The 26625-nt window shown below is 42.5% G+C and overlaps 1 protein-coding gene across 1 annotated transcript in view; it reads right to left on the bottom strand.

Moving 5' to 3' along the window:
- The window catches only part of ELOVL5 (ELOVL fatty acid elongase 5), a 69587-nt gene that overhangs the window by 33433 nt on the left and 9529 nt on the right, over positions 1-26625 (bottom strand). The gene's annotated exons all lie outside the window — the stretch shown is intronic.

The raw sequence follows: 26625 nt of genomic DNA on the forward strand, positions 1-26625 counted from the left end.
TTTTCACTATAATATAAAAGCATCAATTTAATGGACTGACACTTCAAAGTATCTGATGAAATGACCTCCAATTCATGTAAGTTTATGCTAGAATAAATGGTTAGTCTTTAAGGTGCCACCAGACTCCTGTTTTACTGTAAAGGAAGGTTCCTAAAAGCCACTATTACTTTAAAATACCTTGTGAGAAAAAAGGGGAGTCAGAGTTGCTATTACACCTGGAAGATAAAATTCATTTTTAAAAAAAAGATACAGTTTATTAGTTATTCAGATCACAAAAGGTTTGACTGCATGCTTGGGTGTTCAGAGGATGGTCATCATTCACAGTTTTTTACTAGTTATATATCAAGATGAAGTTATAAATGAAGAATGTCACATAATTTTTGAGCCTCCCTACTGGACCCAAGCTATGGCCGATCTACATCCTTAATGCAAGCAGGGGTACTAAACCCTCCCTGATTTCCAGCATGAGATCCGAGACATACGTTCATAGCTTAACTGTGAAAAAGGACTTTAAACACATACACAGCATTCTTTTGAGGATTAGGCTTCCAACAAGGCTGCTTTCACAACCAAGCTGGCTTTTCATAGTACGGATTGGCAACTCCCCACATTCTCAGAACTGGACTGTAACAGGCCATTGTGTTAAGCACCTTCCCTATAACAGTCAACTTCTAAGTGAAAAACAAACAGTGGAAAGAAAATATGCTTTAAAAAAAGAAAAGTGTCAGACCAACATCAGGAGAGGGTAAACATGCTGCATGTTCATTAAAAAAAAACACCTTCAGAAATAAAGTGAGCAACTCAGCTGAAGGGGTGGAGTGGAGAAGCAGAGCATGACCGGCAGATGCAACCCCCCCCCCCGCCCTCGCTTCATGTGAAAGAGGGCAGACCTGAGTTCCAAGTGAGGAGTCCATCGAAGTCACACATGGCTTGGGCCCAAGGCAAGGTTGTTCAGGCATCCTACACCTAAACAAAACTAGTTGTATATGAAGACTTGTACATTAAGTGTTACAATGCACTGGACTGAGGTTAAAGCATAATTTTATTAAAAGAAGGGTGAAGGCCACCTCATTTACTGGAAAGGAACAAAAAGCAAAGAGGTGAGGCACACAGCCTGTTTCATTATACTGTTTAGGAATGGACTGCAGAGAAGCTTGTATTGCCCTGGAAACCGTGTCTGACAGGAAGATTCGTTATTACAAACAATGTAACTGGCTCATTTGGCCATAGCAACCAGTGTTTCCTCAACCTGAGAACCAGAAAGTGAGCTGTGGCAAGCAGCATGGAAACTACAGCTGCAAACACACACCTACTGTCATAATTCTCCTAGTCACGTTGTGACTATACTGGAAAATTAGTTTAGATTGTTATGGGGGGGAGGGCTGGGGCTCAGTGGCAGAGCATCTGCTTGGCATGCAGAAGGTCCCAGTTTCAATCCCTGGCATCTCCAGTAGGGAGCAAGTTTGATGTAGTGGTTAAGAGCGTGGGACTCTAATTTGGAGAACCAGGTTTGATTCCCCACTTCACCACTTGAAGCCAGCTGGGTGACCTTGGGACAGTCACAGCTTCTAGGACCTCTCTCAGCCCCACCCATCTCACAGGGTGATTACTGTTGTGGGGATGATAATAATAGTCACAAACAAAATAGAGGGGAGGTCTCTAGAAAGCAGTAAGTAGCCAGGGACCACAGTCCTGTGAGACCTAGCAAATACTAAGATTGATAGTAATATAACTTTTAATTTTTATATTTTTTTCGAAGTGCAAGGTGCAAAAAGTGCAATCTTATACTATATCTAATAACTATAAATTCTTCACATCCAATCAATTAATCCCCCAAGTAGCAATTATTCAATCAACCAATGCTCCCAAACAAGGTAAGTTTCACAGTTCAAAAGGAAGCTCTTGGGGCTTCCCTTTGATCTGCAGCTGGGGCCATTTGCTGATGCAGGCCTTATTGCCCACCCCACCTTCTCTCTCACAGGTACTGCTGGCTATTTAACTGGGGCTCCATGCAGGAGGCGGGAGCCTCCTGGCGAGAGCACAAGGGCTCCTGGCCTGTGGCTCTTGGCCCGAGGAGCACAGCCCCGGAGCAGCCAACAGCTAAACGAGTTGGAGGACAAGAGAGGATAAGAAGAAATAGCTTGAGACGATTGCAACAACCAATCAACACTGCTTGTGTAAATACTTGAAGACTGTAGCCCTTGACTGGAGTCTGAGTTGAGACCAGCAGTATGTTTGATATTGTAATATGCGGTTGTAGGGTACAATCCTGAGCCTCTTACATACTACTTTTTTGCTTGGTAGAAAATGTCAGGCAAATTTACTATTCCAGTACAGTTGGGAGCTGGTAGATACAGGAGGAGGACTTATGAAAGGCACCCAGCATTGAGCAGTAATGCTCGCTGCTTATCCAACCTCACCTGCTGACAATGGGCCGCTTCTACCACCCCTGCTACACTAATCCTATGCAATACCAGATCTGTTAGGAACAAGGTTGCATGCATTGCGGGGATGTTGCAGGAAGAGAAAATTGATGTGGCTTGCCTAACAGAGACATGGCTGCAGGAAAATGACAAGGTGTGTCTGTCCCAACTAACTCTGCCTGGCTATGTAGTCCTACACCAACCTCGCTATAGTAGCCGAGGAGGAGGGGTTGCTATTATTCTTTGTGAGTCCTTCAACTTCCATAGATCTCCAGTACAAGCTATAGCTGGTATTGACTGCTTGTTCCTGTCTCTGGGAATTAAAGATAGATTGAGTATCCTTCTTGTGCACAGACCACCTAGCTCCCCCATAAGCACCCTTTCTGGGTTGGCAGAGCTGCTAGAAGACATGGTGCTGGACACACCCAGACATATTGTTCTGGGGGACTTCAACATCCATGCTGAGTGTTCAAAGTCAGGCCCGGCTCAGGAATTTATAGCTTCCCTGGCAACCCTGGGCCTCTTGCAAATTGTGACAGGCCCTACTCATGAAAGAGGCCACACCTTAGACTTAATATTTTGCATGGAGCCTTTAAAAGAAAACCTTGTTTCAACATTGGAGAGTTGGCAGGAACCGTGGTCAGACGACCATTTGCTGAAGACAAAAATTAATATAGCCCCAACTCCCCACAAAATTGGGGGTCCAGTTAAAATGATTCGCCCACTAAGGCTCATGGACCCTTCTAGATTCTAAAATGCCTTGGGGGATTTTAGAATCCCAGACACATGCCCTGTGGTAGCTGCTGTAGGAATGTGGAACACAACGCTCCTTGAAGCTATTGACACCATTGCTCATTATTGGCTGCTCCGGCCCTTAGGATGGGCACTAGCCCAATGGTTCAACACGGAGCTGGCTGACTTAAAGAGGGTTGGAAGACGTTTAGAAAGGTGCTGGAGAAAAGCTCACGCAGAAGCAGATAGAATATGCTACAGAACCCACTGGAGGACCTATGAAGCGGAAATGAAAGTGGCAAAGAAACGTTATTTTTCGGCAACTATTGCGTTGGCTAGTTCACAACCATCCCAATTGTTTAAGATATCCAGATGCCTACTAACCCCTAAATCTGAACCTTTAGTCCCAAGAACAGACAATTAACTGCGAGGCCTTTGCTAAGTTTTTTGCTGATAAAATAGCGCGAATACACTCTGATCTAGATGCTAGCTGCAATGCAAGCGAGATAGAAGAAATGCCAAATACATCATGCAGCTTATATTTGGACTGCTTTGAACCAATCACAATGACAGATCTTAACAAGATCTTGATGTCTATGAAAACCACTACTTGTGCGCTCGATCCTTGCCCATCCTGGCTGTTAACCTCAAGTAAGGACCACATAAGTGAGCCACTGAGGTCTATTGTAAATCAATCGCTAACTCAGGGCAGCTTTCCCCGACAGCTCAAACAGGTGGTTATCCACCCACTACTTAAAAAACCACCCCTAGACAAAAATGATGTGGCCAATTATCGCCCAGTCTCTAATCTGCCCTTTCTGGGCAAAGTGATTGAGAGAGCGGTAGCTGACCAACTCCAGACTTTCTTGGATAACTCTAGCGCTCTGGACCCTTTCCAATCAGGTTTCAGACCAGGGCATGGGACAGAGACAGCACTAGTAGCATTAGTGGATGATCTCCGTCTCCGTCACGGCAGCTTCGCTCATCTGAACAGGGTCTCCTGCAGGTGCCAGGCTGCACACAGGTGAAGTCAGCAACAGCCTGTACTAGAGGTGTGCACGCTGAAAATATTTGGATTTCCTGCTTCGGGTTTACCTGAAGCAGGAAAAACATTCAGAAATACCCAAAACCCGAAGCGGAAACCCGCTTCGGATTCGGGTATTTGAATCGCTTCAGAATGCTCCATAAATATTCGGAGCATTCCAAAGTGATTCAGAGGGCTGAGTTTTCTCCCAGCACCCCCACCCACTCCCACCCCAAATCCCACACTTACCCCCCCTCCCCTCCAGCCCACTTACCTTGCCCTTTAAAGATCCCTTTAAACTATCAGCTGGCAGGCGGCAGGGGGGATTTCCCCCTGCTGCCTTCCAGCTGACAGTTTAAAGGGCAGGCGCTGAAGGGCTGCTCCATCCGGCAGGTGACTGGACTTTCCCGGTGCTGAGAGTGAGGGAAGATAATCCCCCCCCTCTCAACGGGAGGCTGAGCGCTCTCCCCGGTGTCAAAGAGATAGGGAAAACTCTCTGCCTCTTTGACATCGGGGTGAAGCAGCCTAGCAGTGCAGACCTTCCCGGTGCAAAAGGGAGGGGGGACTTCCTCCTCTCACACCAGGAGGCTGAGCACGCTGGGCTGTTTCCCCGGTGTCAAAGAGACAGGAAAATCTCCCTGTCTCTTTGACATCGGGGAGAAGCTGCCTAGCAGTGCAGACCTTCCTGGTGCAAAAGGGAAGGGGGATTTCCTCCTCTCTCACACCGGGAGGCTAAGTGCACTGGGCTGTTTCTCCCCGGTGTCAAAGAGACAGGGAAAATCTCCCTGTCTCTTTGACATCGGGGTGAAGCAGTGTGACAGCGCAGACCTTCCCACTGTGAAAGGGAGGGGGGATTTCCTTCTTTCACATACCGAGAGGCTGAGCACGCTGGGCTGTTTCTCCCACGGCAGGGACTCACAGGCATTTTCCTGCATCCCCACCGCCCCATTCAGCTGCTGCCACCGGGGCTGGATCCAGTTCCCCTGCCCCGTCTGTGGCGGCTGAAGGGAGTGCCTGGCAGTGATTCACAGACATCTGCCTGCATCCCTGCCACCCCATTCAGCCTCCGCCGCCGGGGCCAGAAAGAGTTCCCTGACCCCGTCTGTGGTGGCTGCAGGGAGCGTCTGGCGGGGACTTGCAGGCATTTGCCTGCATCCCCACCGCCCCATTCAGCTGCCGTGGACAGGGCCGGGGAGTTTCCTGGCCCCTACAGCTGCGCTGGCACTCAGCTGCTCATTAGGGAAGCCCCCAATGAGCAGCTGATTCAGAGGTTTAAATGCCCCTTTCCCTGCTGCTGTGCAGCGGCAGGGAAATGGGCATTTAAACTTCTTGACCCGAAGCTTTCCGAAGCATTACGAATGCTTCGGGAAGCTTTGCTTCGGGACATCCAAATCGGGTCCAGCATGCTGGCCCCTATTAGGAAATTGCGGAACTTTCCGAATCGGGTCCAATTCGGGCATTTTACCCAAATCGGATTCCCGAAGTGCACACCCCTAGCCTGTACACGGGCTTTCTCTGTGGTGGCCCTTATCCTGTGGAATGACCTGCTTGAGGAAAGAAGAGCCCCCACTCTCCTGGCTTTCCATAAAACAATGCAAAATTGAACTATTCAAAAAGGCTTTTTACTCAAATGGGAGGGCTGTATTGTAGGGATGGGGTCTCAGATGCTTCACTAATATTCATCACCATTTTTGCCTTATATATTATCTGCTGCTCTAAATATGTACTCCTATGTACAACCAGTGCTCCATGTTGTCTAACGTTAGTCCTAGAATTGATTGTTTTGCTTCAGTATTTTCTACTATGTCTTGGATCCTTACTAATGCTATGTCTTTAAACTTGTATATGTTTAGCTTATGGTATTGTAGTGAAATGTACTTACTTGATACTGATTGTATTAACCTCATATTGTGTAATCCACCTTGAGTCTCAGTGAGAAAGGCGGACTATAAATGATGTAAATAAATAAATACATTTCAATGAAGTCCATTTCCTGTTGTAATTTTTTTCGTATTTTCTTTTGCAGGCAGACAACCGTTGTAGAGAACAAAGATTTCATCCGACAGGAAGCAGTGATCTGGGAGAGCTGACAACGGTTGCGCTAGCAACTAAAGCATCCCATTTCGCATAGCTTCCTCATAAGCCACATTCAAAAAGCCTACAGAGTATTAAAATGTTTACAGGAATCTCCATAGAGAATTAATTCTTTTCATGCATTGGTGATAATTCCAGTATTTTTTCCAGTAGTGGTTAAGAGCGCAGGACTCTAATCTGGAGAACCAGGTTTGATTCCCCACTCCGCCACTTCAGTGATTGTTGTTGCGGGGATAATAATGACATACTTTGTAAACTGCTTTGAGTGGGCATTAAGTTGTCCAGAAGGGCGGTATATAAATAGAATGTTATTATGTTATTAAGGATTAAGCAGGAGGTGATGTGTAAGACCTCCTTCGGAGGCATGAGAGAGGTGCTGCCAATCTGAGTAGATAATACTGACCCTGATGGGCCGGTGGCCTGCTTCAGTCTAAGGCAGCTTCATGTATTCGTGTGAAATTAGACATCTTGAAGTTAGTCACAGTAAACTTCTCCACAAGAGATGGTAGACTCCTCTTGCAGCAATGTTTGAAAAGATAACAGAAACTACATGATCAAAGAAGAGACGTTGTCAGTTTCCCACCTGTTCAATTTTTGACCGTGAATTAGAAACTAAACCAGTTTGGCAAGAACAGATTTGATCTATGCTGTTTGGCCTTGTTATGACAGCCTCCCTTTGATTCAAGGAAGCACACTAAAGAGCCTTCAATACCCATCTAAATTTCAAGGTATTCTGTTAACTTTCTCTTAACCAGAGACTGACTGCATGAACTGGTGCCTGACTGATTCTTGCCAATTAGTTCAGTGGGGGTGGGGGGAGTGGGAATCAGGTTTGCAGTGCAGATGAAGAATATGTGGCAGGTGAGTTCACTTTTCATACTGCATACATCCTTATTTAAAGCTATGTTGGGATTAGCTTTGGTGACTAAAATTCAGAAGCATTCAATTTCAGCAAGCTTGTAGCTGAAGAACAGGCTTCACGAGCACATTGATGAAACAGGTAAGCAGAGGACTCACAAGGATTTGAAGGGGGCATCTCATTTTCACCTCCTCCACTATTCCCCCTTTCCCGTTCCTGAAAGCTCCCATAGCAACTCTTTCCCTGCCTCCTTCTCACCCACCAGTCAACCTACCTCTATCTGCCCCTCTCTTTAACCTTCCCTACCCCTGGCAGCCTCTGCCTAGGAAAAGTCTGGCTGAGTTGTGCAGTGTTGGTGACCAGGCCAGGCTTAGTTTAGCAGTGGGAAACTCCCAAGAACTTGTGTGGGGCACCTCACTTTTTCCTATATCCCCCACCCCACACTATTTCTTCTTTCCCACTTCCTAGCCATCCCCATTTCCTTCCCCCTTCCCTGCTTCATTATTTTTACTTACCAATCTACCTTTTATCTCTCCCATCCTCTGCTATATTTATTATTTGCTACATTTATTGGCTGCTTTGAACAATAGCAAGCAATTGGGCCTGGGTGAGTCATGCAAGTTGAGAGGTATCAAGTTACTGGTTGTTGCTGCCAGGCCTGGCCCCTATGAGTACTCCTTCAAAGGCCAAATCAACCCCTGAAGAATCCCCACCCCCCATACACACCTTTTCTAGACAGAAACCAAAGCTTCAACTAGCAATAGTGTTGTGGCTGCCTACCAAAAGCCACAAAATGTATCTGTTTCTTAAAACTACAGGCCCGGCTTCTGTTATTGGGGGCGGGTGTGTGTGTGGTTAACCTCCACCATTGCATTTATTCTTTTTAGATTCCAGATTCTTCTGCAAACTTGGGGCTTTTTTCAGGCTTGTAGAAAGATGTCTTGTCCATTTGTGGATTTAAGTATCTACAGATTTGGCCACACTGATAATTCTATATATTTATATGGGCCCTATTGAAAATCGGTCCAGGTGCAAAATCCTGACTCAATTAAATCTTGCACCACAGCCACACCACCAGAAAACCTAAACCCCTTGCTCCTCAGATTGTTCTTCCAGCCAATGAAGTTCTGAAGTCTGGCATATTCTTCTAAAGGGGCAGTAACTTCCTTAAAGCAGCATTTCTTATGAACAGAGAACTTTCTGCTGTGAAATACAGACCGGTTTCCTTTTTCAGGGTCAGGCAGCAAACAACAGAAAACAACTCCTCCAGAACTTTCATTTATACATGTTTCCAAAGGGGCAGCTGTCTTAGTCTGTTGCTGCAAAAATAAACAGGACTCTTGTGGCACCTTAAAGACTAGCAAAAGTTTATATCAGCATAAACTTTCATGGACTACAGCCCACTTCTTCAGCTGCAATGAATGGATCTTCACTATGCTGTAACTTTATGTAACAGAGTATGAAAACAAAAGCCAAGAGATCATCTAACAAATGCTGGAAATGTAAAAAACATGAGGGTTCCCTGTATCATATGTGGTGAACGTGTGAGATAGCTAGGCAGTACTGGGGGGAAATAATAAGAGTAATAAGTGAGATTTTACAATTTCAAATTAATAAGAACCCAGAACTCCAGCTATTGAACTTGGGACTGGAAGACATTCCAGCTCAACATAGGACTTTGTTATTTTACATGACAGCAGCGGCTAGACTTTTGTATGCGCAAAAATGGAAAGTACAAGAAGTGCCAACTATTGAGGATTGGATTTACAAATTGCTGTATATGGCGGAAATGGACAAAATGACAAGAAAATTGAGAAACCTTGACCCAGGACAGTTCAACACAGACTGGGAGAAGCTGAAACAATATTTAGTGAAGAAATGGGAGGTGGGAGGAGAACTGTGGCAGTTTGAGAACTATTGAAACACAATAAAATGCAGAGGGGGGTGACTTTACTGGGGGGAGGAGAGGCAAACGAGTATTTCTAAGCAGTTACTTTGTTAGATTATTATATATAGAATAATATATAGAATATTGATAGAAAATAACCAACTATAAGGACTGACTAACTAATATTACTTTGGGTAAAAATTGTATAATGTATTAAATTGAATAAGTCTACCTGAAAATATATAGGGGTCAAATGGATTGATAACTTTTGATGATAGTTATATAGATGTATAATTAAGGTAGAATAAAAATAATAACATAATTAAATATAACTAAAGCAGAATGAAGATAAGAGATGCAGAAAAAGTAACATATAGAGTATAAGTTAAATTGGTTGACTTATATGAACGTGTGGTTTATATGGTTTATGGAAATATTTGAAATTATGCAAAATGGGACAAATTGTTTGTCTAATATGGAAGAAGGGACTTAAAGATAGGGTACAGAGTATTAAAAATAGTTAAAGAATTATTGCTTAGAACAAAGGGAAAGTATACGTTTGTTAGATAGATGAATTTAAAATGAGTAAGGGAAAAGGGACAAAGGGTTAGAAAACTGTTGGAAGTCTACAAAAAGGGGGGGAAAGGGAGGGGGTTAGAAATTGGGAAATGGGGGAATTGATTGTAATGTGGAATTAAATGATTCTAATCCAATAAAAATTTTATTAAAAAAAAAAAAAAGCCAAGAGATCATGAAATTCAGTAGACTTAAAATATCAAGAACAACAGAGAGATTATCCACTAGTTATGCTAAGCTAGTTAATGCCTCTTTGCTAAGACAGGAAACACAGGAAAACCCAAGTTCAAATCTCCATTATGCTATAGAAAATTGACAGCCCTTGGGCCAGTCACTCTCTCGCAGCCTAACCACCTCAAAGATTGGTTTTGAGGATAAACTAGAGGAGGAGAGGAATAATGTTGGAAGCAGTCTGGGGCCCTCAACTAAAATAAACATCTTGTAGTTTATGTAGAAAGTAAAATCTCGAATTTTCATTGACAGTATCATAAGCGTCTTTTTAGACTTGCCCAGGTAAAACTATGGGTCATCTTACTGGAAGCTGAAAAACTTTCAGTCATGATTTGTTTTTAACAAATATGATAAAACAATACTGAGAGAACCCAGCTTTCTTCCACTCAATGATGTGGGACCGAAAGTTTTCCACTGCTGTATTTTTCAGCAGAAAAATTTCTGCCACGTATTTGTAAATAGAGTTGGTTTATCTATAGTTATCAGGGCTGTAGTGCGCCAAATCAATCATGTGGAATATGAAGCAAGGACAAACCTAGCTGCTTGTATGTGGTCCAGGCTTGTACACGGTGTATTTATCTTCTTTTTCTAACATTATTTTAATTATTTAATTTAGAATCAGAAAATTTTACAAATATTTCTCATTTCAAATTTTTCCTGGCAGACCCACATCACTGCTACTGCTCTTAAAATTTTGCTTCTTTTCACCCCAATGCTATGCATGTTCACAGGAAATAAATCCTACTAAGTTAAACAGGACTTGCTCTCCAGGTCAGTAGGCACAAGGAGCTGACGGCTTCTTTTCTTGCAATCTAATATGCTACAAACCTAGATGCATACATTGCTGTACAGATTTATGCTTTTCTGCTTCTCCATCACAAATGCTTCACAGACCAAGACAACTTCTGAAGTAGAAATTACACGGAATATGTGCCCTAAAACATGTGCAAAGTGACCCATGGGCCTTCCCTCCCCCCAACAACTTTGCCCATGCATGTTTGGCCACTACTTCTTTGCCACAGATCATCCCAACTGCAAGCTACTTTCCCCTCTTGCCCTTTGACACCCAGAATGCTTATTCACGGGGGGGGGGGGGGCTTCATGTTAATCAATCATTTAATGTCAAGTGGCTGGACAATGAATCAGAGTTCAGGAAACCGACTGTCACCCGCCCTTGACCCCCCACCCCCAAAGTCGGACAACAACAACAAAAAGAAATGTTATTCTTCATCAAGCTCAAGACATTATCTTACATTTTAGTCTCTTGGTAGGACAATGCTTTCTATGTGATGGATATCAAGGGCCTGAAATGAGAGGCTGAGGCTAATTGCCAAGTACAGGGAACGCAAAGTCCTAATGGCAACAGAAATACATCAAGAAGAATGCTGAAACGAAGTAGCAAAATAGAAAAATGTGCTAGTTGGCCTTTTGAGAGTACGAGAGATATGTCCAAGTCTAGTCTGTCTGTTCTCATATGTTGTTGCACACAATAAGTTAAATAAAGGAAATAAGTAAAAGTTAATTTTAATTTTTTACTATTAAGTGGAGGGAGGATATTAGAGGATTTTATTACACCTCCTGTACCATTAATAAGTTCAAGAGGTAGGAGCACTCTAGGAAACATAACAATGCAAATGATATTTTTTAATATCATGGTACTTGTTCCAGGCATAAGGGATTCTCTTTTACAGTTATAGCTACTTGAATCTGCAGAATTACTTTAATGAAATATTATAATAAATGTTAGATGAAGTTGTAAAAATTCACACAACTGTATGAGGAGGGGGGTGAGGAGGAAATGTCATGAAGACACCAACAACTGGCCTTGCAGAGAGAATCTCTAAGTAGCAAAATGGACCACTAACATCTTTGGAATGTTGTTGGTTTTCTAATGATTCAGGATGCGCTATTCAGAAGAGAGCCAGTGTAGTAGTTAAAAGTACCCAATTGGGATCTGGGAGACCCAGGTTCAAATCCTCACTCTCTCATGGAAGCTTGTTGAGTGACCTCAGGCCAGTCACATACTCTCAGACTAACCTTTCTCACAAAGTTGTTGTGAGGATACAATGTGGGAAACAAGAATGATGGAAGCCACTCTGAAGCCCCACTATGGAGAGAGGAAAAATGTAAACAAACTACAAGAACATGCAAATAAATATATATTTCTCATAATTAATACAGGCTTTCCCCCACAGCATGATCCCTCCAAAGCACCACCAAACAGAGGTTTGAGCCACATTAAAAGCCTTGCAAAGTGAGAATCTTTTAGCTCTGAAAGAAACTGTGTCATGGACTCAGTCTACACATTTCCAACATGCCTCTGGCAAGATGTGACAGACAAACCTCGAGGAACTAGTTCCCAAAATCTGGTGAAGCACAAACTGTGACTAATGTTATTCTAGCCACATGGCCAAACCCAGATTCAATTTGTTCCTGAAGTCCAACAACTCTATAGCCAACAGATAGTTGGGTGTGTGTGGAACAGAAGGGAGTTAAAACTAGAATTTGGTTTTGCTCTCTTTGTATAAGTGGTGCAATACCATTCATATAGCTGAGATTGCTGTTTCATTACAAATTGACTTGAGTTTTACCTTAAGTAATGCTGGAGGCAGGTGAACGTCTCAGTCTGGGATACTGTTTTTGGTTAGGTCAGATTAACTTTTCTTATGTTAAGAAACTGCATACTAAAGAGCGTGATTAATGCTGTTCAATTATGATCTTTGATCAGGATCCTCAAACAATGGTGGTTCTTCACTATCCAGGAAAAGTCCTTCTCCAAGGAGGCAACAGCCAAATATGCTGTTAGAACAGGTTGTAACCAACCTTTATGTGAATCTTTGTTTCAAAATATTGTGATAAGAAAAATGGGAAATTGGACTGTCAGGGCAGGAGTGCTATTTGTCAACACTTCCAAGATCTAGATATTAAGGAAATAAGAATATATTTGGGCAAGACTTGTCACATGAAACGAACATACCCTAACGCCTATGAAAATGAAGCTTTAAAGGAACAGAAGGAGATTTGCTCTGACAGGCATGATAAAAGAGGTCACCCACTACTTACAAGTAAAGCACTATTTTTTTAAGGTACTATTTTACTGTACTTTACTTGCCTTTCTACTTAGTGCAAGGTATATTTCAGCACTCCCAATGATGACCTCCTTCAATCATACCATACCATACATTGAAACTGGACTGTAATGACTGCACTGATCGCTTTTTGATTTTTGTACACTGATTTTGTGATTAGAAATGGGGGGGGGGGGAAACAGTACTTACTTTTACAGCAGGTCTTTTACAATATTTTACACAAATAGAACTGTGTTAAGTAAAACTTCTGTTCTGCTATCACATGGCGAGATTCAACCCAATGTCTTATGCATATAAGATGGATGTTATTACTGATTCCTACAGCACTAAAAGTCCCACCAACAGCCCAAATCTATGTATTTTTTTTACTTTAAAGTAAGCTCCAAATTCAGTCAGATTTATGCCCTATGGAGGGTTGACATATGAGATAACCTAGACTGAAAAGGCCAAAAAGGGAGTTTGCTGTTAGGAAGCAGCCAAACATTTAATTCTTATTAAAGAATCTGGCACAAAAGCAACTATTGAAACATCTCGGCAGCATATTCCAAAGTCCAACCTCAAGTTACAGGGCAAAGTCTCCAAGTGGCATGCCAGTATACATGGGGCCCTGAACAATCAGCGTCAGCTGTTTCTTGCACAAACTTTTCTGCTTGTGGGGTATGATGGATGAGACCATCCTCACTGGACGGAAGAGTTTCCACGAGGCTACTGGTACAGCTGCACAGGCCAGCAAGTGAACTCTGGTGGAGTAAACAGGATTAGTCATAAGTAAGTTATCTAGGATTTGTGTGCCAACCATCTACTGTAATCTGACAAAGAAAGAAAAGGGCAACCCTCAAAATATTTGGCTGAAGACTGCTTATGGGAAGCATACTCAGCATAGCTGTCTAAGCAACTGCATTTACTATGGGAGAAGGAGGACAGGCTAGGGCCGGGCTACTTCAGCATCCATAGAGCAGGTTGGAACGGTGGGCAGTAGCACTAGGCTTTATTGTGCCTCTCTCTGCTGGAGACAGATCTGCCTTCCAAGGGTCAAACTAGACATATCTGGGCACAGAGATTATTACAGCCTGCTAAATAATAAATGCAGGGACTTTGAATATGCTTTAAGATACTTGTTCTTCCCAATACAGCAATGAGTCCTCATGTGCCCTGTGACTGCCGTAAAACATGATTCAGAACCGCCTGCAAATATTTGATGGCAAACACCAATTGAGTCTGCATAGAAAGGGCTTCCGAAGGTAGCTAAAGCTTATCCCCAAATCCTTTGCAACGCACTTGATTTGTCAGCTACTGATGTGCAGGGGTTCCTAGGAAGGCAGAAATAAGAAAAGGTTTGCCCAAAGAAAAGAAGTTTTGAAAGCACTGCAGTAAATCATCATTATCTATATAAGCCAGTGGTTCTCAAATAGAGGGAAAGGACCCAAAAAGTGGGTCATGATGACTCACACAAATGGGTGGCAAAGCCAAGAGGGAGGATAAGGAAGGGGATAAGCTGACAGAGGAGGTCTGACAGCAAATCTGGCTTTGCCTTTCAAGGCCATTTTCACCTGTTATGCAAACACAGCCTGTTGCCCAGTAAGGCTATATATTTATAAATTAATATGAAAAACAAAATTCAAGCTTGTTTCCAACATGAGGTTTTCCATGTTTAAATCAATAGCAGCGTCTTGGCTGAGAGAAGTCCACTGAAGCCTGAATTTATATAAAAATCTTTTACAGGAAGTCTTTAAACCAATATTGGTGTGGAAACATCTTGAAATGCACGCAAGATCAAATTAGTTCATAAACTCAACCATTTCTTGGGAGCAGAATTTGTGTCTTTTTCAGAAATCATACTTATGTGGAGTTGTTCCAGTCTAACAGTGAAATCCTAGATCAACATGGGTAGTCAAGTTTGTCTGTCTGAAGCAGTAGAAAAGAGCAAGAGTCCAGTAGCACCTATAAGATTAACAAAATTAGTGGTAGGGTATGAGCTTTTGGGAGTCACCGCTCTCTTCTTCAGTATCTGAAGAAGTGAGCTATGACTCCCAAAAGCTCAGACCCTACCACAAGTGAAATCCTAAGAAGAGTTACTCCAGTCTAAACCCACTGATTTCAATGGGCTTAGACTGGAATAACTCCGCTTAGGATTTCACTGGAAGACACCATGATTTCAGTGTTTAGACTGGAGTACCTGCATAGGATTGCCCTGAGCCACGGAGTCTGAGAAAGCCAGAACTCCTCCTTCTGACCCCAGTATAAACAGAAGCAAAAAGCACTTCCAGAACTTCAAGAGATCTAATGTTACAAAGTCACTCAGCACTCACTAAAGAAACAGCAACACTATGTATGAAACTGAAATACAGCATAGACAAAAGCTGATTTCTAGGAAGAACTGCTGGGCCTACACACGACTAAGTACACACCTCATTTGTCACTTTAACAAAGGCTGCATTCAGACATCACAAGATGCGATTGAACTCCAATCAGGCAAGTATACAGGTTGCTACTGTGCTTGTATGTGCCCACCCCATCTCCCTTTTGTGCAAGAAGTTCATGCAGTTAAAACTAGGGATGCTACAAATTTCACACTCCTGAGTTTGACACAATGACATTAGCTGATCACCAGATCTGTTCGGTACCGGATGACCTCAATACCTTCTAAACAGATTTGCTGTGGGTTTTTTTCCAAAAACTCTGCATACAAACTCTGCCATTCTAGACAGTTCAGTAGTCACTGACATTGCTAAGGGTTACTTAGATGAACACTGAATGGTCGTTTTTTTTTTTTTAACATATAGTGTTTATTTAGGATTGAATGCTATAGCCACACCCCCACCTTTCTGGCACTACTGCTCTATTGGGTAGGCAACAGTTTGAAGAGATTGTGAGTCAGTCACAAATCAAATAAATCAATAGGACTGTACATGTGCATAAAACTGATTGTACTATACTGCACCATTACAAAGGAATATGGAAAAGCAGCCTGCCAAACAGGTTGATGAATAGTCTGTCAAAAAATGGCTTCCTGTTCATGACTGGTGAACTGGATGTGAGCCAAACTGGGGGTGGGGGTGGGGGGCGCAAGGTGCATGGACATCCTAATTAAAACTTGCCAGTTTGCTTGCGTTCCAATTCAATATAGTACCTGATTGCAAGCATGTCAGTGACCTTAAGTTAAGTTATACCACAGACTCTAAACTGGGCTTACTAGATGAAGTGCAGTGTACTAGTTACAGTGCTGAACTAGCGTAATTTTTGGCCAGTCATTCACCCTAGTCTATTGCACAGGGCTGTTGTTGCGAGGATAAAACGGAGAAAGGGAGAATTACCTTGTGAACCACTTTCTGTCTCCCCCAATGAGGGAAGAAATAGGGTATAAATCTCTCTCACTCTGTGTAATACATATATTTAAACTGAAGTTTAGCTGGACAGTGGAGCCGGTGCTGTTATTCATATTCTTCTTTAGTACAGGGCCAGACTAGGAGTATTAACAAAAACTGGTTATAAATTTAAACTTTATCACATTGATTTCTTCAGTATTGTACCATCATCACACATAGTAAATGTGGACAAAATTTGCCACATGTCATTGAAACAATAATATACTGTCATCTCAAGCTGTGTTCTCTAATCAGAAAAGTTTCTGAAAGATCAATAGCTTCTAATTTTGAACTTGATGGACTTCAGGGAACTAACTATTTGCCTGGGTTGAAAAAAGCTTATCTACTCTTCCAGCACAAGCCTTTTCTTGATTGGGTGTGTAGATTTCAAGTCACAGAACAGTTTCTTTCACTTGCAGCACAAGATGGAGCTATCCAAAACAGGGGGGCAGGATTCAAGAACTGTTTATCTCAACTGTAGTTACACAATATTGTTGACTGGGCTACAGAATGCATTTTAAAAACTTTGTTTCAGTCATTATTTGAGAGAAGACATTTCACAAGCATCCCCCCAACTCATTTACCAACTTAACTACTAAAAAATCGAAAAGGTCTGGAGATGAAAAAAGAACTATCCCCCCATTTTTCTCCACACATTCACATCTTTAACTATACCCCACTTCCTATCAAGACACTCCCAAAACACCTTTTGACCCCACCCATACCTGTCATGGCAATTAAATGGAAGCTCCATCTCAAACCGCAGCACATCTAATACCAGGTGATTCTTGGACAAGCAGCCGATCGTTATCTCCGGACCAAGCAGAGACTCTCTCATGGCCAAATATAACAACCAGACCTTGAATTACCACTCTGGTGTCCCACATAGATTGAACACATTTTTTAAAATTTCCTGTCCACAAAAGATACAACACACCAACAAAGTAAGGTGGGTAAAGAGAAAGGCAGGAACAAACCACCCCTTCAGATCAGTATGTTGGGAGAGCCAGGCTGATTCCTTCCATCCTTACCTTTCCTGCACAACAGCAGTACAGGACAGGTATTCTGGTACCATCTGTGAAGGAGCTGACTTGAACCCACAAATTCCTTTTGCACACTTTGGCTGGTGCCAAACCACAGTCTCTTTTACTGGGTTCTTAATGGTCCTTCTAAGAGCAATCTCTCTCCCACATCAAAATCAATGTGACATCTGTAGGAATGTCGCACTTTGATCCTATGCAACGTAAGTGGACCTGCACTGCATAAACAGTGTCTTTCCTGCCTCCTGCTACAGTCTTCGTCTCTTTTGTATAATTGTGTTGGCTTAGGACAATGGGGCCCCAGAAACATCATGGGAATTAACTGTCCCACAATCCCTCTCTGCAAGCAGAAAGGACACTCTTTTGAACAGCACAACTTTAACAGAATTAAACATCCATTCCTGCTCTTTCAAAGACAGTGTTCCCTAAACCAAAGACGACTTTAAAGGTTCGAAGAAAGCAAGCATACTTTTTAAGGCAGTTGACTTAACCCTAGTTCAACTCAGCTTCTGGCACTTCAAACAAAAGTCAAAACAATACCAGATAAATGTTATATAAGCACCTAGATAAAGAATTTAAAAACCCAAGCTAAACAGATAAAAAAAAGAAAGTCACAGTTAGGCTCGAAGCCAAACACTCCCTTGTACAGTTCAGACTGAAAGGTGCTGTCATAAGCCACAGAAACGACCCATCCCTGCTGAGTGTTTTGAAAAGCTAGCAGAAACTCTCTCTCTCTCCTCAGGACATCAAATCTCTCTCTACTGCAGACCACAACAGATACCCACCTGCAAAACACACACACACACACACACACACACACACACAGAGAGAGAGAGAGAGAGAGAGAACAGTGTATAAATCTGAAGGGCAGGTGGAAGAGGAAGAAGAGGTAAAAATAATTTAAACCCCCAAAGAAATGACAACTATGAAAGAGATGAAAAAAATAAATCCATGCATTTCAATATTCCTGTTATCTCCCCCTCTGTCATATCTATCTACAGTCAGAGTATTAAGGTGCAGCAACATATTCTACTTGTTCCTGTCAGTTCCTTTGCACGTAGGCATCACCATGTTACCATGCTAGAACTGCAGCACACATTACGAAGACAGTTTTAGAAGGACCTGTGAAAATTATGCCATTGGCTCATCACCACCCTCTGTTCACCACAGTGAGCCAGAACCAGGAAGTCGAGAAATGCAAACCAGATTAAAAAGACAGAGTTGTATTTTCTGTTCTCACACTGCAAACTGCTGGAGCCTTAAATTAGCTCTGTATGTTCCACCCAATTTCAAAGGTTTTTTTTTTTTAAAAAAAATATTCTTATGAAAAGGCAAGGAAGGGCAAAGGAAAAGTAAGACTTCAAGAAAATGACATTAACCAAGTTCCTAACAGAAGCTCCCAAAGAGACTTCAAGTGAGAAAACAGAAGGTACTCATGTACTAGAGGTGTATTACAAAAACACAATAAAGGACTGTATTCAGCACATTAGTCAATAGATAAACACTCACATACTACAAAAACTGATATGGACAAAATACAATATATAAACAAAAATATAACATGTCTTCAACCAATTATACTATGATAGAGATGTACATCAAAATGCCAAAGCACACATCAAACATCAAATTCAGCCCGCTAATGCAGTGATTACAGATAGCTTGCTGAAATCCATTTTGAAGCTGATCTTTCCCACAGAAACTTCTAAGTTGTTTGTAGTTTCTTGCCTGCTTATTCAGAGACTGTGTCAATGTGACAAATATTCAAAGGAAAAATCCAACAGTTGTGTGTGCACAATTACATCAATAATACAGACAGAATGTGAATTCTTACGAAGACAAGGTAGTGGTTTTCAGCTACTCATGCTTAGTACATCAGTAGAAAAGAGCAAGAGTCCAGTAGCACCTACAAGATTAACAAAATTTGTGGTAGGATATGAGCTTTCATGAGCCACACCTTACTTCTTCAGCTGTGGCTCACGAAAGCTCATATCCTCATAAAGCTCATACATTTGTTAGTCTAGTAGGTGTTACTGGACCCTTTGCTCCTTTCTCCTGCTACAGACAGACTAATATGGCTACCCATATTAGTACATCAGATATGAGTCAACAAAAAGCAGGCTTGCCATTTGCCTGTTGTGGGTAACTCCCCTCCCCTGGACCCAAGAAATTGAGGAGCAGGGGGGGGAAATGGCTGGGAAATGTCCTCCACAGTGAAACTCTAGGAATTTCCCTATGTCTCTGTGGTCTTTATCACAGACATTAGAGGAAATCTCTAGAGCTTCAACCTGGAAGTGATATCACATCCTCCCCAAACTTCACTCTCCTCAGGAACCACCCTCAAAATCTCCCAGGTTTTGCTGAGGTAATGCTAACAATCTGACTCCCAAACAAGCGGCTTACTAATAGTGTTTGGGGAGTTGTAACTCAGGATTGCTGTTAGCCACATTAGAAATTAATGGGGAGGGAAGGAAAAAAACAGAGGGGAAAAAATTAATGTGAAGTAGTGGTTAAGGTGCCAGAGGAGGACCAGGGAAACTAGTCCCCCACACAGTCAAGAAGCTCATTTGGTGACTGTGGGCCAGGTATTTTCTTTCAGCCTTATCTACCCAACTGGATTGTTGTGAGGACAAAATGGAAGAGAGATTGATGTAAGCCACCTCTGAACGGGATAAAAAACGTAATAAATAAAATTGTATAGTGAAAAAGCAGGGGCTGAGCTGCCAATCCAAGCCCATACCAACAAAATGGTAATAAGATAGCCCAGCTTTGGAAATATTAATAGAAAACAGGACACTGCATTCTCTTTCAAGTAAGTCATGTTGTCTCTTATTTTACATATGGCAGAACAAAAGCCTGCAATGCTGCTGTTTGCCCAAAGCCAACTAGTTAGTCTATAAAGGACTGAAATGAAGACACAACCCCCATCATCAAGACAAAATCCATTGACTCACCACCTGTAATCTGAAGTGGTACCGACAAGCAACAAATATTTTCTGTGAGGCAGGAATTGTATCGCTTGATTCGAAATGTTTACAGAAAAAGAACCCAACTTCTTTGCAAGGTGTTGGTAAGAATACAGGCAGGAGCACTCAAAACTAACAAGCCTTAAAAGCTAGTTTACTCCAAAGCAACATGGTCTGGGTGTTGAATTTTCAAGTAGAAAAAAAAAAGAGATGATTTTGTGAAAGACTAGGGTTTCTCATGCAGTGGTAAGCCTGGACCAGTATACAGAGTTGGATCTAAATGTGCCCTTTTGTGAGCGGAAGGCCCTCTGTTCATTAGGGAAGACCCACAATTTCTATGCATTTCCAACATGAACAGTAAATCTCTAAGACCGGGGGAGGGGGCAGGAACAGGGAGGCAGGACAAGAGCATTCCACAAGTGGAGCTCCAGTTTAAGTGAAGCACAGAATATGCTTCACTTTGTGATCAACCCCGTTCTAATGAGGCATGCAAATTACCAGTACTGTGAAGTGATTGCTTACAATAGCGCACGCACACAAAAAAAAGGCAATAGGAAAATCAAAGCAAACACAAACTGATATGCAGAGGTACACTGAATATAAACCTCTAACATTTCTAAGCAGAGCAAAAAGCAAACGTTAAGGCAGGAAAGTCACACAAGCAGGCTTTGCAGGTTACAGAGCGGTTTCCTGTGCAGAAAAGGCAGTAACCTTTTATGACGTCATCAGGATGCTTATTCCTCAGCAATAAGCAGCCATCCTTTCCTGTAAGCATCATGTTTTTTGAAGCTTACCAGAAACTGAAGGTCACTGCACAGGACGACCTGTGCAGCAAAATCTTAACAGCAGTATGTGCTGGTAGAAACAGGAACACAGTAACTACAAGATGGCAATGCAGGAAAAAAGCCCATGATTTACAATTGAAGCATACAGATTGTCATGCTTGCTTGTACAACAGTGCAAAAGGAGGCGAGGGGGGGCCTAAAATCAGAACCAAAATTAGCCAATATAAATACTGGCAAAGAAACTATCTAAAACTTTGACAGAGACAAGCCTTGAAGATTAACATCTCCCCAATGTAACTGATTAAGACTCCTTCTCTTCTACCATGTGAAGGAGTTCTCTCACCTTTCAATAAAAGTTCCATGGCAGCTGGTTTGAGGGACGAGATTTGGGGATTCCATTAAAGGGCAGAAAAAAACCTGCAGGATTGTCACCACAGGTATGGGTGGGGGGAACCCTTTCCACTCTAGGCACAAAAATGACAACATCAAGAAAACCCTTCTTTTCCAGAATCACTTCAGAGGAAGTTTTATTGCATTCAGAATTCTTCTCACCAATTTGTTCTTCTTCAGTTTGGTGTAGTGGTTAAGAGTGTGGGACTCTAATCTGAAGAACCGGGTTTGATTCCCCACTTCTCTGCTTGAAACCAGCTGGGTGACCTTGGGTCAGTCACAGCTTCTTAGAGCTCTCTCAGCCTCACCCACCTCACAGGGTGATTACTGTTGTGGGGATAATAATAACATACTTTGTAAACCACTCTGAGTGAGCGTTAGGTTGTCCTGAAGGGTGGTATATAAATCAAATGTTGTTGTTGTTATATTTCTATCTCCCCCCCACACACACACACCACTTTCCTATCTTTATTCCCTGTATGCATTTCCCACAATTGTCTTGTCCTTTTGTGGAACATTTTTCCCTTTAACAATCCGATGACCCAACAGTCTTGGACAAAACCAATCTTACAAATACCATCCTCTATTTCCATCCTTGCATATAAGCCACTACTGCCAGAAATTTAGCCACAGCCAAAGTAATACCAGAATTAAGACAGCTAGCAGGGAAGACACAGAAACAAGGGAAACACTGAAAACCATCACCAGTTGTATCCACAGATCTCTTAAAGGGGCATATAAACACAATCAAAGACTTTTTGGGAAGGAAGAAATATAGTTTTGTTAGTATATTTTAAAAGTTCATCTCTACTTGTCCTGTTTTAATTTAAAAAAACTGGAAAGCAGTAACAATATTAAATGCATGGGAACTTCTCATTATGCTGCTTTCAGATTTGTAAACTTTAACAGCCAAAGAACATCAACAAGGGCCAATTCCTAGATTACACAAAGTATATTTTCATACATGAGGCTTAAAGCAACTTTGATTTGGAATGTAAACATAACACCTACATTGGCCAGAAGGTTCATCTGCGTAACAAACACCTCACACCCATTTTCAGTTCCTGCATGAACTGAACAGGCATTTTAAAGTTAGATGGCTCTTGAGGTTTTCCAGCCCGCAAGTCCTATTGTTGACCCTGCAGACGAAGCAGACATCTGTAATACCAGCAAGCATCCTGACCAGCTGCAAGTCTTCCATTTGCATTAAAAAGCCCAATTGAAAAGAAAGAGCTTTTAAAGCCTTGCCTATGTTCCAAGATATGGGCAGAAAGCAAGGCGAAGCACTTAAGTCAAGAGAGAAAGAACTATCCACTTTTGAGAAAGATGCAGATGAGCTAATGGACAGCTTGCTTATCAAAACCAGCAGAACACATACAGGCATAAGCCTCTCTTAGATTTTGCTTTCAGATACAAGGAGCGCTCCTATGACCTGTCAAGCTCACCACATACCATCCCATAATGGAGCCCAGCACGGAGGCTTTGGATTGGGCAGGCTTAACCCCTTTCTGGTTTGCCATTTCAATGCTGGATATACAATAATACCTCCTTTAACCGTGTGGTTAAGTTCCTGAGAAGACAATGCTAAGTAAAAGAGCTGTCTAGGTTTTTCTAAAACCAGTTCTACTAGGAATGCATTCTCAGTCTTGCCATTTCCTAAGAATGAATGACACAAGAGGCAGTAACTGAAGGAGGGGGCAAGCACCAGCTGACTTCCTGTGATGAAGCACCCCCAGAAGCCTCTTCAGGTAGCCTTCCACGTTGAAGCTTTCTTCCAGGACAGCTCCAGCTACATTCTGTTCCTTAGCTGCGCAGGTCATTTATAGATTTCCAGGGTAGCAACAAGGTGGCTATTACACGGGTAGCAGTAAGTACCATGTCACTTCTGGCCAGGTAGCTCATGCTGCACAGCCACCGGGTAGGTGCCTTCCCTGTGGACTAGGATCTGGGAGACCCAGGTTCAAATCCCCATTCTGCCATGGAAGCTCATTGCGTGACCTTGAGCCAGTCACACACACTCAGTACAATGAACCTCACTGGGCCGTGGAGAGGATAAAATGGAGAAGAGGAGGACTGTCTAAGGCTATTTAGGTCCCACTGGGAGAGAAAGGCATGGCATAAGTAATTTTTTTTAAAATTAATTACACCCAGGAGAAACAGAGTGCTATAATAAAACAGCTTTCTAGGAGGTATTAATGTAATCTCCCATGAGGTTAAAAAAATGTGGTAATTCCCAATGGGGAGGATACGGGGTGGGGGCATGATGATTTAGAATGGAGAAATTATAGCCAGGGAAGGAGCACCCCCTCATTCCTGCTACCTTGTCATTCAAAACGTCTCCTCTGCAAAGCGACTTTTCTTTTACAAAAGGCCAGGATTCTATTATGCACAATTGAGCACAGTGTGTAACTACCCCTACACAGGACACGAAAATGCTACATAGCAAAAGCATACACACAGCTCAGCCCTGCACATATTCACTCAGACGTAGCAGAATTTATTCCTGAGTATGTCCCTAATGTGGCAAAGGACATGGCATTCAAGTCATGCCATACCCTTAGCAAAATTAAACCAGCTTGAAGGAGCACTGAGCTGAACTGAAAAGAATTGCAAATCTTTTATCAAGCTCAGTACTTTTCCAGGCTTTCCAAAACCAAGGAAAACTTCCACATCAACCTTGATAGCCACGGAGCCCCTGCACACTGCAGTATTGTGATGTTCACCCTTAATTCACATGGGCCTGTTAGATGTGCCTCATAAACAAGAGTGTGCACTTGAACACACCTAAGAGTTCCCTGCAGATGCACATGGCAGAGAAAAAAAATCTGCTATGGGTAAACTGAAGCTCGCCTGCTAATCTTCTCCTGGGACCCTTTCTTAGGAGTTTCTGAAGAACCCCAGGGTTCGTTGCAATACCATGTGAAACTACGTGCTCTCAAGCATTTCACAGTGTTACCATCTGCAATAGTGGATACTATCAGGCGTAAATGCTCTACTAAAGTACTCCAAGTTAGGATGCAAATACACAGTAGCTAACATCCTGTGTGAGTCACATGCTGGCACATTGCCAGCATGGCAGGAACACCGCAAGAGAGTTACTAAGAGCATGTTCACACTGTCCAAACCTGACATGAGCAGGCAGCCCCATCACACATAAAGAATACAAGAAGTGGAACCTACAGACTCAAAGTTATGTGCACCTACAGCCAATTTTCTTTATACCTCTGGCTCAAAAAAAAAAAAAGTATACCATGCTGGAACAAACCTCTCTGTGATTATAAAAACCTGTATTACAAAATGTGCATTTGTTTCATTAATCTGTTATGTTATTGTTATCTTTTATAACATGTCCAAAAATAACCACAATATACCAACTACAATTTCTACCCACAATGTTAAGAATTAGCTGTGGAATCATCAGTCATATATGCTTTCTTAAAGACACAGAATGAAGAATCTTATTGTATGACTACAACTAAATTCCAGTAGATAAACTGTGTAGAGCAGTGGTTGTTGTGGATTTTCCGAGCTGTATAGCCGTGGTCTTGGCATTGTAGTTCCTGACGTAGAGTAGATACATCTTGCTGTTGATAACTTGATCACAGTACATAAAATATATTTGTAGCTTGACTCTACAAGCACCCAGTTGAAGCTCGTTTCATCCATCTCTTCCTCCTAAGTCGCAAGCTTCTCCAAAGTGTAATCACTCAATGTGGAACCTGCTACTGTATATCACAAGCCAATCCCAACTTTTTGTAATGGAACAAAGGTCCTTCAGCATTAGAAACACTGGCACGGAGGTTCTCACCATTCTGGTGGCTCATGTGTTCTTCACTCCATGGTCCCTGTGTTTTGTCTAGCATCCAAAAAAAAAAGGAGGCAGGACAAGAAGATACTAACGTCTAGTGAGGAAATTCATGGCCCTGTTTGCCTCACCACGAATAGGTTGGGTAAGGTTGTACCTGTGGCCAGTTTACACAATATGGAAAGGTCTGGGGACATCTTCTGCACCAAGGAGTGCTGTTAACATGCAGCAGCAGCATCAGTACAGAACACCATTAACCAATGCCAAAGTCCCTAGCCAGAAGTGGGCACTGAAAATACTAAGGGAGGGACAGCTTGCCCTAGTGCACCACAGTCATCAGAAGGATCAGGACACTGAGGGCATAAAGTTCACCTCCCAAAACAGTAAAGTACCTGGTTTTATTACTGCTTTACTACAGGCATTAGAGTAATTTTAATACATTATAATAAATAATACCAGCCCCCACCAAACTAACAGGGGAGGCTGGCTGATTAGGGCGAAGGGGGCACTGCCCCACCAGGCTCTGCTGTCCCCAGTTCTCACCTGTCTCCTTACTTGCCAGTGCAGAGGGTTACAGAGATCATAGGTAGGATTCTTTTTTTAAAAAGTTTTATTTAGTTATGTTTAGTTTAGTTATACTACAGTCATGTATTGTACAATTCCTCCATATTACTAGCCCCAATGGAATGAGGTGTCCCTGGGATTAAGTGAGAATGCTACAAAGCTACAATCAGAGAAGTAGATACTTTGCCTCTATCATTATTATTATTTCAGTACATCCTTTTGGGGGGAAGTAGCCAGACTCAACTTTAATTAGATTAACGTGCACCTGATAAGCATGCTCAGCTGGTAATTAACATGTTGATATTAACCAACAGGGAAGAATTGGTAGATGAGATGAAGGTGGTGGGGACCTTAGGGGGAAGTGACCATGTCCTTCTTGAATTCCAGTTGCTGTGGGGAGCCAAGGAAGTTCGTAGCCAGACTCATAGGTTAGATTTTCGTAGGGCCAACTTCGATGAACTCAGAGGCTTGATGAGAGTCATTCCGTGGGGGAGTGTGCTGGAAGGGAAAGCAGCGAGTGAAGGGTGGGCCATTCTCAAACATGAGCTTTTGCAAGCTCAAGCCTTCACTATCCCAGCAAGACGGAAACATGGTAAGGGCTCCAAGAAACCGATGTGGATGCACAGAGAGCTCCAGAATAAGCTAAGGGAGAAAAAGGAAATGTTCAGGAAATGGAGAGAAGGACAGACCTCTAAAGAGGAGTATATGAGGGTTACTAGGTACTGCAGATCAGCCATCAGAGAGGCCAAAGCTCAGTACGAGCTGGGTCTGGCCAGGAGGGCTCGCTACAACAA

This window comes from Eublepharis macularius, chromosome 1 (assembly GCF_028583425.1).
Source record: "Eublepharis macularius isolate TG4126 chromosome 1, MPM_Emac_v1.0, whole genome shotgun sequence".
NCBI lineage: Eukaryota > Metazoa > Chordata > Lepidosauria > Squamata > Eublepharidae > Eublepharis > Eublepharis macularius.